This window comes from Galleria mellonella, unplaced genomic scaffold, assembly GCF_026898425.1.
Source record: "Galleria mellonella isolate WM207_F2 unplaced genomic scaffold, CSIRO_AGI_GalMel_v1 utg1217, whole genome shotgun sequence".
NCBI classification, from domain to species: Eukaryota; Metazoa; Arthropoda; class Insecta; order Lepidoptera; family Pyralidae; genus Galleria; species Galleria mellonella.
The window spans coordinates 528,038-546,708 of record NW_026441984.1 but is presented as its reverse complement, the minus strand read 5'-3'; positions in this window follow the sequence as shown (position 1 = coordinate 546,708).

The following is an 18,671-nucleotide window of genomic DNA, read 5'->3' as shown; positions in this document are numbered from 1 at the left end:
CCAAACCATTCTCCCAGAGTTTTCAGTAGGTAAGCTGCCTCCTCACGGCACTTCTTTTCCCAACGATCTTGTCTTGGATTAGCTGGAGTACTCTGTGCTTTTCATACCTTATGACATGACCAAGTATAACGTTTTCGGACACTTAACGGCGTTCATAAGCACTAGCATTTTTCCTAAGCCTAATATGTATTTTAATATTGGTTACTTAGTTACTAAATGAGATACATAAAAATTATAATATTAATAAGGAATAAGACGAAGGTAAAGGCGGAATACACCAAGTTAAAAAGAAGCCTTAAAATATTTAAAAGCTGATAAGGAAATGCACAAAAGAAAAAGTAAATACAGGTAAGGCATAAGGCAGGAGGTATACAGGAGAAAGGAAAGAGAAATACACTCTAAGTAATAGAATAAGGTTAAGGTCACCGTAACGACGAGGTATCCTGAAAAATTCCGAGGAATATTCCGCCCAGGTATTTTTATTGGGACATCGTTTCATCAGATAGCGAACGCGTCTCCTCCCTTTATCTCGCAATACTAATTACCTAAGTCATTATGTTGATGAAATATTAATTATTATGTAGTCTTAAAAGGGAATTGAAAATTAATTATTGCGGTGGATAAACACATAGTTGAATAATTATATTTGACGACAAAAGGAAAAGTGTTAAGGTGTTCAGTTATGAGTCAATTTTAATTTTTTTTTTATATAAACTATTAATGGCAAACGAGCTGACGACCCCATCATAAGATGGGAAAGGACATCCATAAGAAAAGTGGTAACCGTCGTCTATAGACATGAGCAGTACCATGGACATAACAGAGTGTACTGTTTCCCCATGATACTCCCCATGCGTTGCCATTCCTAAGGACTCAGATGTTATTCCTCTGTACCCTTTAAATTCACTGCCATATCCCACACTTCAAACCAAAACACAGCCATGCAAATATAACTGCTTCACAGTTGAAACACGAATGGGACAGAGGTGCACAGGCAAACGATTTTTGAATAAAGTCTCCCTCTGTATTTGTCATTATTAATTTTTTTATAAAATTTAAAATTTCAAACAAGCTAACAGATATATATGAGTTCTACTTTTCGTTTGTGAGGTTTTTTTTACAACATAGGGGGCAAACGAGCATGCGGCTCACCTGACGGTAAGTGACTACCGCCGCCCATGATCACTCACAAAATCAACAGCATCTGCCGGCCTTCTTGAAAGGAATATAGTTCTTTTCTTAAAGGTAATGATGTCGTATCGGTTCGGAAATACTGGTATAGGTGTTATTCATACCACATATGAATTTTGTTTTACGATACCGAAACTTCATTTAATTAGTTGATATTGATCGAAGTTTAATAATATATATATATTTATTTTCCAACGTAATATGAAAAGATGAACTGTTAACCCTCTAAATAGTCTAACGTACGACCTTAATGAATAGCAGACTCTAATTTGAGGGTTAATGACCTGTACATATATGTAATACAACTTGTAAAGATAAAAACGAGTGAGTAAACTAATTAGATAACAAAATATAAATTGCTTACAAATATTGGAATAAGTTTATATATATATATATATATATATATATATATATATATATAACTTAGTTAAGTAAATAATAAACACATTCGGTTTTTTTGTGAGCTTTAATATATTTTGCTACCGTTTAATTTTGTTTGCGATGTTTAAAGGTTTTTTTATTGACCCTTATTGCTTCAAAGGCATCGCCCTGATATAATTAACTCTGAGTCAGACTTTAAGATTGAGTTAAAAATTTAAATGAGTTCGGAGATGCAATATTCGGAATATTTTAACACTAATTTAAGACCCTTGATAAGTCTGACAACGCTCGTTTTATCTGTCATTTTTCAAAAATAATTATCCAATTTACAATACTTCTAAATAATATTTAAAAAAAAAATGTTCTTATACAGATTTAAATATTTAAAGAAATTACATAATTATATTTTTAATTGCTTCAAATATTTAATTATTAATTATATAAAATTATTAAACTACATCTGAAATTTTAGATTATGAATAAAATGTTTAATTCTAAACATTTTTAGTGTCTTCAAAAGGGGTGTAAAGAGGTTTCTTCAGGGTCGGCAACGCGCGCGTAATACCCCTGATATTGCAGCCGTTCATAGGCTACAGTAACCGTTTACCATCAGGTGAGCCGTATGCTTGTTTGTCACCTCAGTGGTATAAACAAATCATGTAGTTGTTGTTGTATCAGCTATTAACATCTGCTGAACATAGCATCCTCTATAAGGGGTTTTGTTTTTTTATTCTTACGACATCCACGGGAAAGAAAGAGCTGGCCTATTCTATGCCTATCGTGTAGTCCACACGGCAATATCTAAACATATTATACAATTATTATTATAATTTAATATCAATTTAAACAATACAATAACAATAGAATTCAAGTCTTTTATTGATAAAAAAAATCCCATCTAAATATTCATATTTTCACCCAATAATATTAGGGTTTTCGTAAAACTAAGAAGAGAAATGTAACAAGATACGTTCTACTAAATTATGCTATGTAAATATGCCCTAAATATTATTTCTGAAAGATATATTGCCTTTCGTCTAGCGTATCATTTCACAAACGGTACTCCATACATATATCTAGAGACCTATATATAATATATAAACTTATAACGATAGCTTGTAAATAACTATAAATTATAACTGAACCGCTATGTACAGTCTGATATTGCATATATTTTGCTTCTAAACAAAAGAGACTTCGTACAAAAGTCGATCGCTTGGGTACCTCTGTCTCATTCGTGTTTCTACCGTGAAGCAGTTGTTTGCATGGCTGTGTTTCGGTTTGAAGGGTGGGATATGGCGTGCATTTACAGTGTACAGAGGAATAACATCTGAGTCCTCAGGAATGGCAACGCATGGGGGTACCATGGGCGAAACAGTACACTCTGTTATGTCCATGGTACTGCTCATATCTATAGGCAACGGTTATCACTTTTCATCATGTGGGCCGTCAGCTTGTTTGCCATTCTAAGTTGTATAAAAAAAAAAAATTGTCCGTCAATGTTTGCGTCAACATAGAATTTTTCTTGAATATTCTAATCCAACGACGCGCAATGAATGGCTTGAAGAAATGAGCAAAATATTGGCCTTAAATATATTCCAGGCAGTCAACGGATGCAGGTGGCTTAGGACCAGTACTTATGGCAATTTATGTCTGAGACTTATATCTAGCAGTAGCAGTATTTTTTTATGAGTAAAGATGGAATGGTAAACCCCGTCTGCGCTATCGGTATACGCTGACGGGGCACCAGTGAAGGGTGACAGATGAGGATAGTAGCAGGTCAGTTGGCCCATAGTGGCTAATTGAACAAGAATTATCCAAGCAATCGACTTTTGTACAAAGTCTCCCTCTGGTAGCATTGACTGTTTATCCTTCAGAGTGAAACAACGTAATGTTATCGAGAGAGCTGCAAATAAAATATGTTCGCAGTTAGCAAACGCAATAAAAACCATTATACATCACATAATAGAGTTTCACAAAGTCGTTCATCTCATATTTATGTTGCTGTATTATTATTTATGTAGGAGCTCTCGAAACTGAAATTATTCAGAAGCGATGAAATATTAAAGGGGCATAAACAAAGCGGAATGGAGAGAAAATCTGGGACAGGATGAGCTATGATCCGATGCACGTCGATAGATAAATATTGTAGCACTAAAATACAATGGCGTTACTTTTTTTTTTGATCGTACACTCTTGACAGAGTGACCACAGTTTTCGTGTCTATGGTGGATCGTCGACGAGGCTCTTCCTCTTGTTATTTTTACCATATTTGTGACCACTGATGATAATTTGACTAAATCTTACACCTGTCACAAGAATATATGAGTATTTATTAGTATTTCAAGAAAAAACTATTAAATCGATTTGAACAAAATTTGGGACGTGAATATATTACGATGTAAAACAGAATGTTTTATATAACGATTCACGCGTGTGAAATCGTAGAATATAACTAGTAAGTGATATAAATATTGGAATTTGAAATCATCATCATTTCATCCATGATCCGTCCACTGCTGGACATAGGCCTCCCTAGAGATTGCCATAAAGAACGGTCCTGAGCCACCTGCATCCACCGATTTCCTGCAATGCATTTCTGGCCATCACTCCATCTAGTGGGATTTTTGGAATTTATTAAAAATTTTATATACTATATTGCAAGTATTTTTGAGGTGTGGCATATTTACTAGCTGTATCCCGCAGCTTTGCTCGTATGAATCAATACATAACGACTACATAATAATACATAAAGTGTCATATGTATTAAGTTAGGATATAACATACCCATATATTGGATTTCATTCAAACCCGTCAAATTCAGATTATCTTTGTTTAAATAGACTTCTTTACAAGTACTTTTAAATCGTCATTTTTTTTATCTACTGCAGGGTTCGGAAAGTTGTTAAAGCTGCTGAGAAGAGCCCGCAAAACTCAACAGTTACTCTTAGAAATCTCTGTTAACACATATATTTGTATATATTATAAGTTCATATATGTTTATTTAAACGTACTATGTCTAAAATAACATGGTCATTAAAAAGCTCTTGCATAATCGATTAACACCATGCACGTTTGTCATTCAAGTAATCGTATATTGTACAATAGGCTTTGTTCAATAAGTGATTTATAATATAACAGTTTTAAAATTATTAAAAGGTGAATATCCCGAGAAGAAAGTTAATTTGTCTCCGCAGGTTATTAGGTGGATAATATTAATTCGGGAAATTTTATAAAATAAAACCACGTATCAATCCTGTTCCTTCCTTACGGAGCCATTTTTAATTATACTTTTTAACTGAAGTTTTAATAGTTTTTTTTTTTTTTTTTAAATAATAATGTAAAAGAAATAAATCTATGTTTCGGATCGAAACAAAAGGTAGATCCAGTCGTTTCAACGTGATTGATTAGCAAACATGCAAATAACTTTATATACTTTTACATTTATAAGTAGGATAATAGGATGCAACTTGAAATAAAGAAAGTAAAGATTTACTTAATAAATTATCTATAGATTTGAACAGGACTATAAATATTACATTATATTGTGACAGCTCATGCATTGTCATTCCTGAGGACTGAGGGTTTATCTTTAATTTTTTTATACAACTTAGAATGGCAATCAAGCTGACGGCCCACCTGATGGAAAGTGATAACCATCGCCTATAGACGCAGTGCCATGAACATAACAGAGTACACTGTTTCGCCCATGATACATTCCATGCGTTGCCATTCCTGAGGACTCAGGTGTTATTCCTCTGTACCCTGTGAATTCACTGCCATATCCCCACCTTTCAAACTGAGACACAGCCATGCAAATATAACTGTTTCACGGTAGAAACACGAATGGGACAGAGGTGCTCAAGCAAAAGACTTTTGTACAAAGTCTCCCTCCGGTATATTATATAGACTCTCTTTGAATGAAACGAGAGAAAAAATGAAATAAATGTTGAAAATATAAGGCAGATTATAGAATATATTGACAAAGGATCTATTCGTATCTCCGAATCCAAATTTAATGTAATTCGTAATGATCCGTATTTTGGACGTATTCGTTATTTTCACGATTCGTAAACATGTAAATGGAGTCGTAACAGTTTATAGGCGACGCTACAAAAGAAAGATATATCGATTTATGTACTAGCTGTTATGGGGATTGATACAGACGCATCATTAATAAGGATGTATTATATAACATATCATCGCAATGTTCTGCTGAGTCAGCCATCCATTGGTCTATATTAATCTTAACTTATTTGTAACTTTGTTCTAGTGGCTTTACTCGCTTCATACATACATACATATCTGTCACGCCTGTCTCTCATTAGGGTAGGCAGAAACAATGGAACGCTAAATGCTTCGATTCAAACAAACCTCTTTCGCTTCTTCCACATTCATCACAAAAAAAATAGTGTACCATACACTAAATTTTACCCGTGACTTCGTCCGTAACCGGAGTATATTCACAGTAGCCTATATTCTTCTCTATTACATATAGTATGTGTATAACAAATTTTATAGTGATAGGTTAAACTGCGAACGATCCAAGAGGTAATAAGTAAACTTACTTCAAAATTTATAATGTAAGGGTGGATAAGCAAGCTGGTGGCAATGGGCTGGTCACATAGCTCGAAGAACTGATAATCAATGGGAAGGAAAGATTCTTGATTGGCGACCCCGTTCGGGCAAACGCTGTTTAGGACGACCGCATATCCACAAAAAAAAAACCAAAGTAACCGACATAGCCCTAAGGGGAAGTGGGCAATGGGCTGGTCACATAGCTTGAAGAACCGACAACCGATGGGGAAGAAAAAACCTTTCTTCTGTGTTAATAATCATTATATATATCAAAAATGTAGATTTTCTATAGAAATAAAAACAGGAAGAGAGGTTTTTGAATAGCGACTCCGTACGGGCAAACGCAGTGTAGGATAACCCCCCACTAGATGGAGTGACGATCGGAAATGCATTGTGGGAAGTTAGTGGATGCAGGTGGCTCAGGACCGTTCCTTATGACAGTCTATGGAGGAGGCTAATGTCCAGCAGTGGACAGATAATGGCTGAAATAATAATGAAAAACGTAGTGTCTAAGAATTTTTATAGAAGATATATTCCAGTTGTGTATTTCTTCTACTATTCTCTTTTTGTTATAAACTAACTAATAACTGGGAACAGGACAGCAGAGAGATATAGGTTCGAATCCCATCGAAAATCGAAGAAAAATCGAAAAATGTTTAACTGACTTCCAAAAAAAGAGAAGAAGTTCTTAATTTTATTGTGTTTTCTTTTTATGTTCATTACTTCATGATAGAGCTTAATCATTTTTATAGACTTTTTAGGATTATTTTTACCTGAAGCCATATATTTCAGAACAGTTCCAGAGATTTATTTTTAAAATTGATTCAGAGTTATAGTTTTTAAATAAAAAAAAAAAACCTTTCTTTGCCATAATTGAAGTCTGTTTTTTTTTTTGTGAAACATATATTTGAATTAAGAACGCGGAATCAATCTTTAAGTAGAATATATTTCAACGAATACATCGTATGACAAACATGCACAATTACAGACGAATCGAAAATGTTCTCCTTTTCGATTCGGAGTAGCATAGAACGAAGTTTGTCAAAGATTTAGTGATAATTTACAATATGTTTAAGTTATAAATATTTTTCTAAGAAGGCTATAAAGGAAATAACAAATAACGACAGCTGAAAGTATAAATTTGTTACTTTTTTGTTATCAAACTTTAATATTATCATGTTCGTCTTTATAAACAGTTTTAAATCTATTTTTTTCTGATATTATCTTTAAGATAGTAGTCTTGTATTATTATAGTAACTTGATTAAATAATATAATTATTGGTATTAACCGTGATTTACTATTAATTAATCTCTTTAATGGATGGGGAAGAAAGGTTTTTAAGTAGCGACTCCATAAGGGCAAATGCAGTCAATCAATCATCTTTACAACAGATGTATATGAACATCTGTTACAGATTCTTATGATACGTCACTTTATAATTATAATAATTACTATATAAAATAATATTAATTTAAAAAAAGATACAATAGTTACATTTACAATACAATTCATATTAATACAATATGCAAATCCATGCAGTTTTGTCATTTAGATAGTCATTTATTTTATAATATGCTTTTGTACAGAGAGTACATTTTCGGTTTGAAGGGTGGGATGTGGCGTGAATTTACTGGGTACAGAGGAATAACACCTGAGTCCTCAGGAATGGCAACGCGTGGGGGTTAACATGGGCGAAACAGTACATTCTGTTATGTCCATGGTACTGCTCATGTCTATAGGCGACGGTTACCAGTTTCTATCAAATAGACCGTCAGCTTGTTGTTGTTAGAATGTTAGATGTTAGAATTTTACAAATATGTTTACAACTGACGGAGTTATGAAGTAACATAATACAAAAAAAAAAACAATTGAATTGAGAACTTACTTTTTTAAGTCGGTTGAAAATAAAAAAGAATAATTATGGCTATATGACATTATTGAATAGTAGTTTTAGTAATACATTCGTATTGGTATAATATTGATTTAATCGTGCACATGACATACGCTGCGGGGCACTCAGATGCTCACAACACTATGAAGGGTGTCTATTAAGTGAGTGATCACAATATCAATAGAGACTGTTACCCGATTGTGGAAGAAAAGACGACAATGTTTTTTAGACGTGTGATGGTACGAAGTGCAACCTAAATAGATTGGAAGACTTTTAAACAACTTCTAAAAGGAGAAAGTACTAGATATGATAGTTACAGGGTACGGAGGAATAACACCTGAGTCCTCAGGAATGGCAACGCATGGGGGGTATAATGGGCGAAACAGTATACTCTGTTATGTCCATGGTACTGCTTATGTCTATAGGCGATGGTTACCACTTTTCATCAGGTGGGCCGTCAGCTCGTTTGCCATTCTAAGTTGTATAAAAAAAATATGACTGAAAATTGGATCGAATTAAATTTTTTTATAATATTTAAGATTATGTTCCACATAAAAGCTGTCTTGAATTGTAGCAAAATTAAATATTTTGATTTAAAAACTAAACTACTAAACCGATTTTGATAAAATTTCTATGGAACTTTTTAAATCATCAGTAAATATATCCTTTAAAAAAAAATTAAATCAATTTTGAAAATGACAGAGTTGTTTATTAACAAACATAAAGATACAAACCGAATCGAAAATCACCTTCATTTCGGAGTCGCTTGGAAATTAAAAAAAATCTCGACTGTAATTCCTAATGGGTAGTCAGAGATCTTACTTGATGACTACCGTTGTGGACAATTGGCACCTAATATGAATACATTTCACTAAGCATGTTACATCTAACGTGGCAAGGAGCAAGTTTACTGCTGTTGCCACTCGAATATTTTTTTTTAATGACATAAATTAAATGGGGTTGCATTCATTTTATTTATATAAGACAAATTAATTTTTCTTACTTCATATTTGCAAAAAAAATATTTAAAACCAAATTTAATGCCATATTCTCGCCACTTGTATAAAGTTTTATTGTGCAATAAAGAATAAATATATAAATAAATAAATATTAATAATTTACTATTGGTCACTGAGAGAGAATAGAGAAGGGGGTAAAAATAGCAAAAATATTTTAAAATGGGTGACGTAATGTAGGTGTATAATAATAAGTCTTTATTCCCTTACGTGGAATACATATACATGTAATATTAGTAACAAAGGGGCAGTCAGTCCCCATTACTGCTAATCCCCGGATTAACTCAGTTTATTAACAGTTCATGTAATAGCCGATAGAAACCCCATACGTATTAAGTGCACGAATCGAGCTCGTAACTCACTCCTCAGCGTCCATATCTCATCGCAGTAAATCGTGAATGTGAACATAAATTGTTGCAAATGTGATGTTTTTCGTTACTTTATTGCTTTTAAATAAACGTGTTCAACAATATGCTGTTTGCACTGTACAGTGACGGTAACACGGCGAGAGATTTTTTATGGATGATAATGGAATGGTGACCCCGATTGCGCTATCGGTATGCGCTGGCGGGGCACCAGTGATAGATGACAGGTGAGGATTAAAACTGTTAGACCATCGTGACGAATTTCACAAGAATTAATAACGATGGTTTCCAAAGAAAACAAGTGGAGGTTAAAAAAAAATACGCTTATATGCTTAGTATATAATTCGTTGAGTTAATCATTCATTCAAAAGTGTTTTGGCAAATAAATATGTATTCCATTCCAATTCTTTTTTTTTTTTATACAACTTAGAATGGCAAACGAGCTGACGGCCCACCTGATGGAAAGTGGCAACCGTCGCCTATAGACATGAGCAGTACCATGGACATAACAGAGTATACTGTTTTGCCTATGATACCCCTCATGCGTTGCCATTCCTGAGGACTCAGGTGTCATGCTTCCGTACCCAGTAAATTCACACCATATCTCACCCTACAAACCGAAACACAGCCAAAACACAACTGCTTTACTGTTGAAACACGAATGGGACAGAACATCTTATATTTGCTACTTTACGTCCATGACATTTACAGATATATAACAAGATTTATTTAATAAAAATCATCCGCTCTCCAGAGAAAACAGTCCAAATTCAAAATGGCAGGTGGTATAAAGATTTTTAGGCCCCGTAAATGGTTTAAATCCCAACGGTCTTTATTTAGATATGTAAATGAATACGGGCCCACGTTGTGTGCCTTACAGTCAACAAGATAAGGCCTTATACAGCTTACCTTTAATTAGATCTAACATGGGCCGTCAATACCCACAAACAATTCAATTTGTGACTCCCCGAAATCCACAATTTGTACAACGAACGAATGCCAATTGCGACGATAAAAATAAAACTTGTCAGGTGCGAGTCAAACTCCCACACAGAGAGTTCCGTGCACAAGATTAGCTGGTTTTTGTTTTCTCTCGATGAAAATGTATGTAAAAAAAGAGTTCTTTTAGAAACTGTGTAAAAATAGAAACTAGAGACCAATGTGTAATATATCATACGTTTTTTTTTTATTTCAATAATAAATATATAAATAAATAATAATAAATTTTGAATTTGCTGGAAAAAAATTTTTTGAGTAAAGCTCGCTTTTGTATTCTCGCTTACGTCTGTCATATTTGTATGTATTACTAGTATGCACAATAAAGTATAAATAAATAAATAAATGTCTATGGGAGACCACTTACCATCAGGTGGGTCGTTAGCTTGTTTGCCATTCTAAGTTGCATAATAATAAACATATTATACAGTGTTATTCAGTCTCAATCTATCTATCAGCAGAGCTTATACTATGTGGACTAAACAATCGATAAAAGTACTTCAAGTCTTATTTTTAATTAAATAATAATTTAATCATACTTACAATTGTTTGAATTATGCAGGAATCGATCTCGCGACCATTGAAAGGTAAAGCGATATGATAAGCTGATAAGTCATTAACTAAAGTAAAGTATCAAAATCTAAAGCCGTATTTCAAGTCCGTAGATTCAGTTCTTGCCAGGATATAACACTAAAAATGTTCGACAATTTAATACGGAACTCTAAAGTCACAGCGAAAACATCAAAAAACGTCGCGCGAAGCTAACAATTTGTCCAAACACCGAAAGGGAACACTTGACCGCAAAAGGAAAAAAAGTAAAAAAAAACCACCCCATTCAGTGGTAACTCTTTGAATACTGGCAACATTACGAGCCGCCATTTGTTGACGAAACGGAATAATTTAATAGAGTGACGGCTTTTGAGCTGCGTACTATTACTATTGTGATTGCTTAACTTTATTTTCTATTGCTATTTGGAGTTACTTATATAATGCAGATTTACCAGAGGGAGACTTTGTACAAAAGTCGTTTGCTTAGGCACCTCTGTCCCATTAGTGTTTCTACCGAGAAGCAGTTGTGTTTGCATGACTGTGTTTCGATTTGAGGGATGGGATATGGCAGTGAATTTATAGCGTATAGAGAAATAACACCTAAGTCCTCAAGAATGGCAATGCATTGGTGGTATCATGAAACAGTATACTCTGTTATGTACGTGGTAATGCTCATGTCTTTAGGCGACGGTTACCACTTTTCATCAGGTGGGCCGTCAGCTTGTTTGCCAGCTTTGCCAGCTAAGTTGTATAAAAAAAATGCTTAGAGGTCGACCTCATATCGGTAACAAATCTCTCCCCTTCCCCTCCCCGAAATAGTAAAATAGGATGTCAAGTTTTCCTAGAACTGCAACTTTAGATGTGTTACAGGTAATAATTGGAAGCGAATAGATCTGGACTGTTGTAGTGGACTTTAAGACTTTGTAAATTACGGAAAGATCTACTTTAAGCGGTGATTAGTTGACGCCTTAATTGTGATGATTATAACTGTAGATTTATATAAAATCATCACTGTATACACAGTTTAAAGTGAACAATATAACTCATAGTTAAATATCAGGCTAATATAGCGTGTTATTTCATTCTCCCAATAAATTAACTCGACTGGGTTAATTTATAGATATTTGAGGGCAATTTATTTGCTATAAAATTTAAGTAGGATCTCCCTGGATAAGGAATAAATCTTTCCACTTCTTATGCCTTTCTCTTAAAATTATAGTCCGTGAATGTTAAAATTAGACTTCAAATTGTTCAATAGGTTTTGATTTTGCTTTGATTGTTCTATAGTCCATTTCTTGGACTTAGAGAGTATATTCTTCGAACTTTTGAACACAATGGTGACTGGATTAGCCGTCATACTCTTGTGTAGAACTTAGTTGCTAATTAGATACATTACTCCTAGGATCAATATCGCATTAGAGGAACTATGCCCGTCATACACATCTTCAATGACAACACGGTTTTAGTCACTGCGAGCAACACTTAATTTTTTAACAGTAGATCCATCAACTTATTTGCTATCCAAGACTCTGACATTCTAGATTTCATAAATTATTTAATGAAGTTTGAACATAATATATTTAATGAAGTTTGAAGTATCAGACACTAGTGCTTTATCAAAAGTAAACAGCATGGGTTTTACTGTTTTATTTATAATTCTGCCAATAGACAGCTATGCTTGTATGTCGATTTGAAAGGTGAGATATATGTATATATAGATAGATAGATAGATAGATAATTTATTTGCATTACTTACAGCACAAAAACAACAATAGACATAAATGCACAGTGAAAAAAGATAAAAAAAAAGATAAATGTACAAAAAATAAAGAATAAAAAAAGAAACAAATTGCATGAAATTAGTAACATTTTTTTCCCTTCATGCGTGTGCCACAATAACATAAAATGGTCACAACTCAGCTTATTGCATTGCCCTGAAAAGAGCAAAATACTGATATTCTGTTGTGGCCAAAAGTGAGCTGTGAAATTCCATAGAAAAAATAATAAAAAAAAAATATATATATAAAATACATTGTGTGTGTTCATTATATTCGCTATTACTTAATATTCCGCTCTAATCAACACATATACATATATATAAATACATATATGATACATCATCATCATCAACATATCAGTCTTTAACTGTGGACAGCTAAACATAAGTCTCCTTGAGGTTATGCCAATAGTTGCCATGCTTCGCATGTGGATTGGCAACCGCAGTTAGGCTTTAGAGATGTTTTAAAAGGGACGCTGCTGCCCATCCCTCGCCCTCCCTTAGTCCTCCCCTCTTACGACACCCACGAGAAAAAAAGGGGTGACCTATTCTATGCCGGAACCGCACAGCCATATGGAATATAATAAATACTATTTATAGCTATTGAAATTATTAAAATGAATGCATCCATTATAAACAGCCTCTTCGCGCCAAATTATCTTATTATTTGTTAACAAAAGAGAAACTTAAGAGCGACTCAAATACCACAATGTCTAAATTGAAGTAGCACTTAATGTAACTTAAGTGCTATTGATTAGTAACTTAGCTAATAAACTTGTACAAGTATTTCAAGTTGTATAATACGAATTTCTGATTGACTTGATAAATCGTTTCGAGATATTAATTATTTGAATGTTGCTTTAGTTACTGTAATATATATATATATATATATTTATATACTATTTTCAAGGTCTAATACACACAGTTCGTCTGTTTGGGATAGAAAGTAGCCGGAGAGGAGGGAAACTGTACAGTAAAGTCGATTGCTTGGATACCTCTGTCCCATTCGTGTTTCAACCGTGAATCAGTTGTGTTTGCATGGCTGTGTTTCAGTCTGAAGGGTGGAATATGGCGTGAATTTACAGGGTACAGAGGAATAACATCTGAGTCCTCAGGAATGGCAACGCATGGGGGGTATCACAGGCGAAACAGTATACTTTGTTATGTCCATGCTACTGCTCATGTCTATAGGCGACGGTTACCACTTTTCATTAGGTGGACCGTCAGCTTGTTTGCCATTCTAAGTTGTATAAAAAAAAGCCTATCTCTTTCTGCATCCCAAATAGTAAAAGTCAAATGTCGTCATCACAGGTTGACCTCTAAAAGTAACATTGTCTTAAAAAAAAGCATATTCCTTTTTTAAAGGCCAGCCAGTACACTTGTAAAGCCTCTGGTGTTGCAGCTGCTGATGGGCGGCAATAGTCACTTACCATCAGGCGAGCCGTATGCTCGTTTGTCCCCTGTGTTATAAAAAACACTAAAAAGCAGGTAACATATAAAAAATGCTGATTTTCACATTAATAATATTAATAAGAATTTTCTATATGGTGTGGTGAATAGCAAAGTATAATTCTTAAAGATCAGAAAAGCATAGACAACTCTCTAGTATTACTAATGTCCATGGGTTACAGTAATGGGAGGCCTCAATTGCCTCCCTTTTTCATATAATTTAAGAGTGTGTTCCATTAAAAAAATAAAACTCCATTTCAACCATAGTGAAATCTGTTATTTTGATTTAAAAACTAAACTACTAAATTGATTTTGATAAAATATCTACGGAACCAATTTGAAAGTATAATACTTCAGTTAAAAAAAAAAAAGAGTTTTCCAAACCGATAAATAAATTGGTATGAGATAAGAAACGTCAAAAAAACAATCCATCTGAGTTTATTCTTCTTTTTTGAATCGGTTGAAAAAAATATTTGTATTATAATTGTATTGTAAAATATTTATTGTACTTAATTTACATTGGACACGTTAAAAGATTTAATATACAACGGCGGACTTATCCCATAGAGGGATCTATTACAGACAACCTTTGAGAAGCTAAAAGAAAACTATAGAATGTCAAGGGTAAAAACCATACAGCTAAACTCAATAATATCTAGTTAAAATTGAACATACAATACAATACAAAGTAACTGTGTCCACCTACATATGTGAATAATAATAATACATTATTAAATAATAATTAACCCACACACACACACACACACACACACACACACACACACGCACGCACGCACGCACGCACGCACGCTCGCACGCACGCACGCACACACACACACATGCACGCACGCACACACACGCGCACGGGCACACTCACGCGCACGCACATGCACACACACATACTCGTGCATATATATAAACAACAAATACATAGATACATATATTCACAATTGACTCAAGGAAAAAGGAGTTTAAGAAAAAAATTTTAACTTTAAGAAGAGACCAGACAAATCCGGAGCAAAAACAGAAAAATCAGTAACATTATCAGAAGTCGTATGTCTTAGTGGCGGACTTGTAAACCTAATGTTTGAAGAAGAACCCATTTATTATTCAGAAAGTTCTAAATACTAAAGTGTTCAACTCATATTAAGCATAGCAGACAGTAATGTTAAATCTTTTATTCTACTATTAAAATATTATACTTATCATTTTGTACGTCTGTTTTAAATTTTAGAACCAAAGCGTGGCGTTAAAAATTCATTTAGGATCCAAATTCATCATCATCATCGTATTTCGTAGAACATCTTTACCAGAGGGAGACTTTGTACAAAAGTCGATTGCTTGGGTACCTCTGTCCCATTCGTGTTTCTACCGTGAAGCTGTTGTGTTTGCATGACTGTGTTTCGGTTTGAAAGGTGGGATATGGAGTGAATTTACAGGGTACAGAGGAATAACACCTGAGTGGAATCAAGAATGGCAACGCATGGGGGGTATCATGGGCGAAACAGTATACTCTGTTATGTCCACGGTACTGCTCATGTCTATAGGCGACGGTTACCACTTTACATCAGGTGGGCCGTCAGCTTGTTTGCCATTCTAAGTTGTATAAAAAAAATCTCCAAAGCCTAACTGTGGTTGCTAACCCGGCTGCCGAGAGTGGCAACTTCTGGCAAAACCTCCCAAATGGGAGGCCTATGATCAGCAGTGGACAGTTAAAGGTTGATATGACGATGATGATAGGTATACCAAATTTTATAATGACTTATTTAATAAACAAACAGACAAACTTTTATATTTATATAAATATTATAAGTAACATCGAAATTTGAAACGACATCTGAATTGTGCTGTACGCCCACTGAAGCTCGAATCATTAGTTAAACCAATTCAATATGGCGTGTTACATCCAAGGAGACATTACGCTTCTTCAAATTTCGTGAATGCCTGAACAAATTTATTATTCAACATAGAAATATATGTAACAATTTATCACGTCGCACCTCACAGGGAATGAGTTTTATTTGCTCGGAAAATCTCTTAACAGCATGTTACTGTCTTTCTACAAATACTTATTATAACGCTAGGAGTGACAAATGGTGGCGAGATAAAATGTCCGCCTTGGGCCCTTTATTCGACGTCACGATCTGTGTATTAATGTTTAGCCACCTTTGACACAACGAAACCTTAATAACTACACGTATATTTATGAAACAAATTAAGTTAGTTATTTTGGGGGAATCTACAAGGAGAGCGCTCAAGTGCCACTCCGTTAATTGGGCTCCACTAGAGTAGTTGTTTACAAGAGTTTGTGTCTGTTACGGGTACTTAGACGAATTTTAATTAGCATTTGTAAAGATTAACCTTCGAGTAATGAGAGGTATTTTAATTATAAATTAATTTGTTTAAGAGATGATCCAATGGTGAGCGTTCTCTACGCTTGGCCGCGGCGGTAATTAGACATAGAATAAAAAATATATGATTATATTTTCATTAAATTAACGGTATGCCTAGATGGCATTATGGTTCAATGATATACTACCCAGACTTATAAATCGTAAAGGTCGAGAGTTCAAATCTGACCACTACGAACTACTTTGTGTCAATTTAAAATGAAATTAATTAATTATTAAATATAATTACTAGGTGCAGAGGGACAATGTCTTAGTTTTCAGAAATGGCAATGCATGAGGGGTATCATGGGCGACACAGTATATTTTGTGTTATCTCTATGGACAGCACAACAACAGTACTACTAGGCATGAATTTACTGGGTACAGAGGAATAACACCTGAGTCCTCAGGAATGGCAATGCATGGGGGGTATCATGAGCGAAATAGTATACTCTGTTATGTCCATGGTACTGCTCATGTCTATAGGCGACGGTTACTACTTTCCATCAGGTGGGCCGTCAGTTTGTTTGTCATTCTAAGATGTATAAAAAAAATTACTGTTCATGTTTATAGGCGACGGATACCATTTTCCACCAGGTGGACCATCATCAATATATTCTTGCATAAGGCTCATCCCCTGCTGTGATGATATGTAACTAGTCATTTTAATAACGAAATAATCAAAGTATGCCGCGGTTGTTCCGTCAGCAATCCATGGAAGTTCATAATAATATGTGGATAATTATAACATATTATAATGCTGTCACATAAATACGCTGAAACAATGTAAATCCTGGAACCAAAACGGTCACGTACAGTGCGATTTCAGAGGCTCATATTATGGAATCATTTCGTACCAAGAAGTTTCTTTAGAAACTACAGCATGGGGTTCTTTAAAAAATTACGTAATAATTTATCTTAAGGATCAGAAATGTGCGAGTGACACCCCTGTTCACCATCAGATGGACTGTATTCTTCTTTATCATAGCAGTATAAAAAAAAGTGCCCAATGTAGTACTTTACTTATAACTGGTGAATTGTTTAGAGTTATTTTGTTCAATTCCGCTACCATTAGTATGTATGCGACTGCCAACACTCGAAGATTGATTACTATTATAACTACTATAAGCTTTACAACTTTCCATATTAGTCATCAATTTACATTTTCTTGCTCAGAACTTAATGTTAATCGTTCGGCACCCAAACTGCGAATGACTCATTTTCGGTCATGTTGCCGTATTTATACCCTTTTAGTCTGGCAGGGGAATGAGTGGCATTGTATTGCAATAAATAAATGAAATAACTCTAATTAAATAACCGGTGATATGGATGGAGTTCCAAAAACCAAATCTTTTTGAGATAACACTGACTGGGATAAGTTGAATGATGGAAAATATTAACAATAAAATATTACCTTCACTTTTTTTATGCAACTTAGAATGGCAAACAAGCTGACGGCCCACCTGATGGAAAGTGGTAACCGTCGCCTATAGACATGAGCAGTACCACGGATGTAACAGAGTATACTGTTTCGTCCATGATACTCCCCATGCGTTGCCATTCCTGAGGACTCAGATGTTATTCTTCTGTACCCTGTAAATTCACGCCACTTCAAACCGAAACACAGCCATGCAAACACAACTGCTTCACTATAGAAACACGAATGGGACAGAGGTGTCCAAGCAAATGTCTTTTGTACAAAGTCTCCCTCTGTACTTGTACTTACTGCTCGCTACTGGGTATGAGTATCACTCCATACGATTCTTATGGTGAAGTTTGACATAAATCGACTTATACATACATAAATAATTATATCCAATGACTTGTAAACTATGAACACTATAATAACTCACTGGTACTAATTTACAACATACTAATACAAGTTCGTAATATAGTTAGTACTTGTAATAGCTAATACTTGTGTCTCTTCTAAACTACGTCTCGCATAGTTTTAATCAATAGAACACACAAATACAGTATGGCAGAAGTTTAGTCTAGTTGACGGTAAATAATAAACATATTGATCGTGTGAATGTTTGGGGAGAACTATCTACTATGTTAGTTCTACTAGCTTTTACCCGTGACTT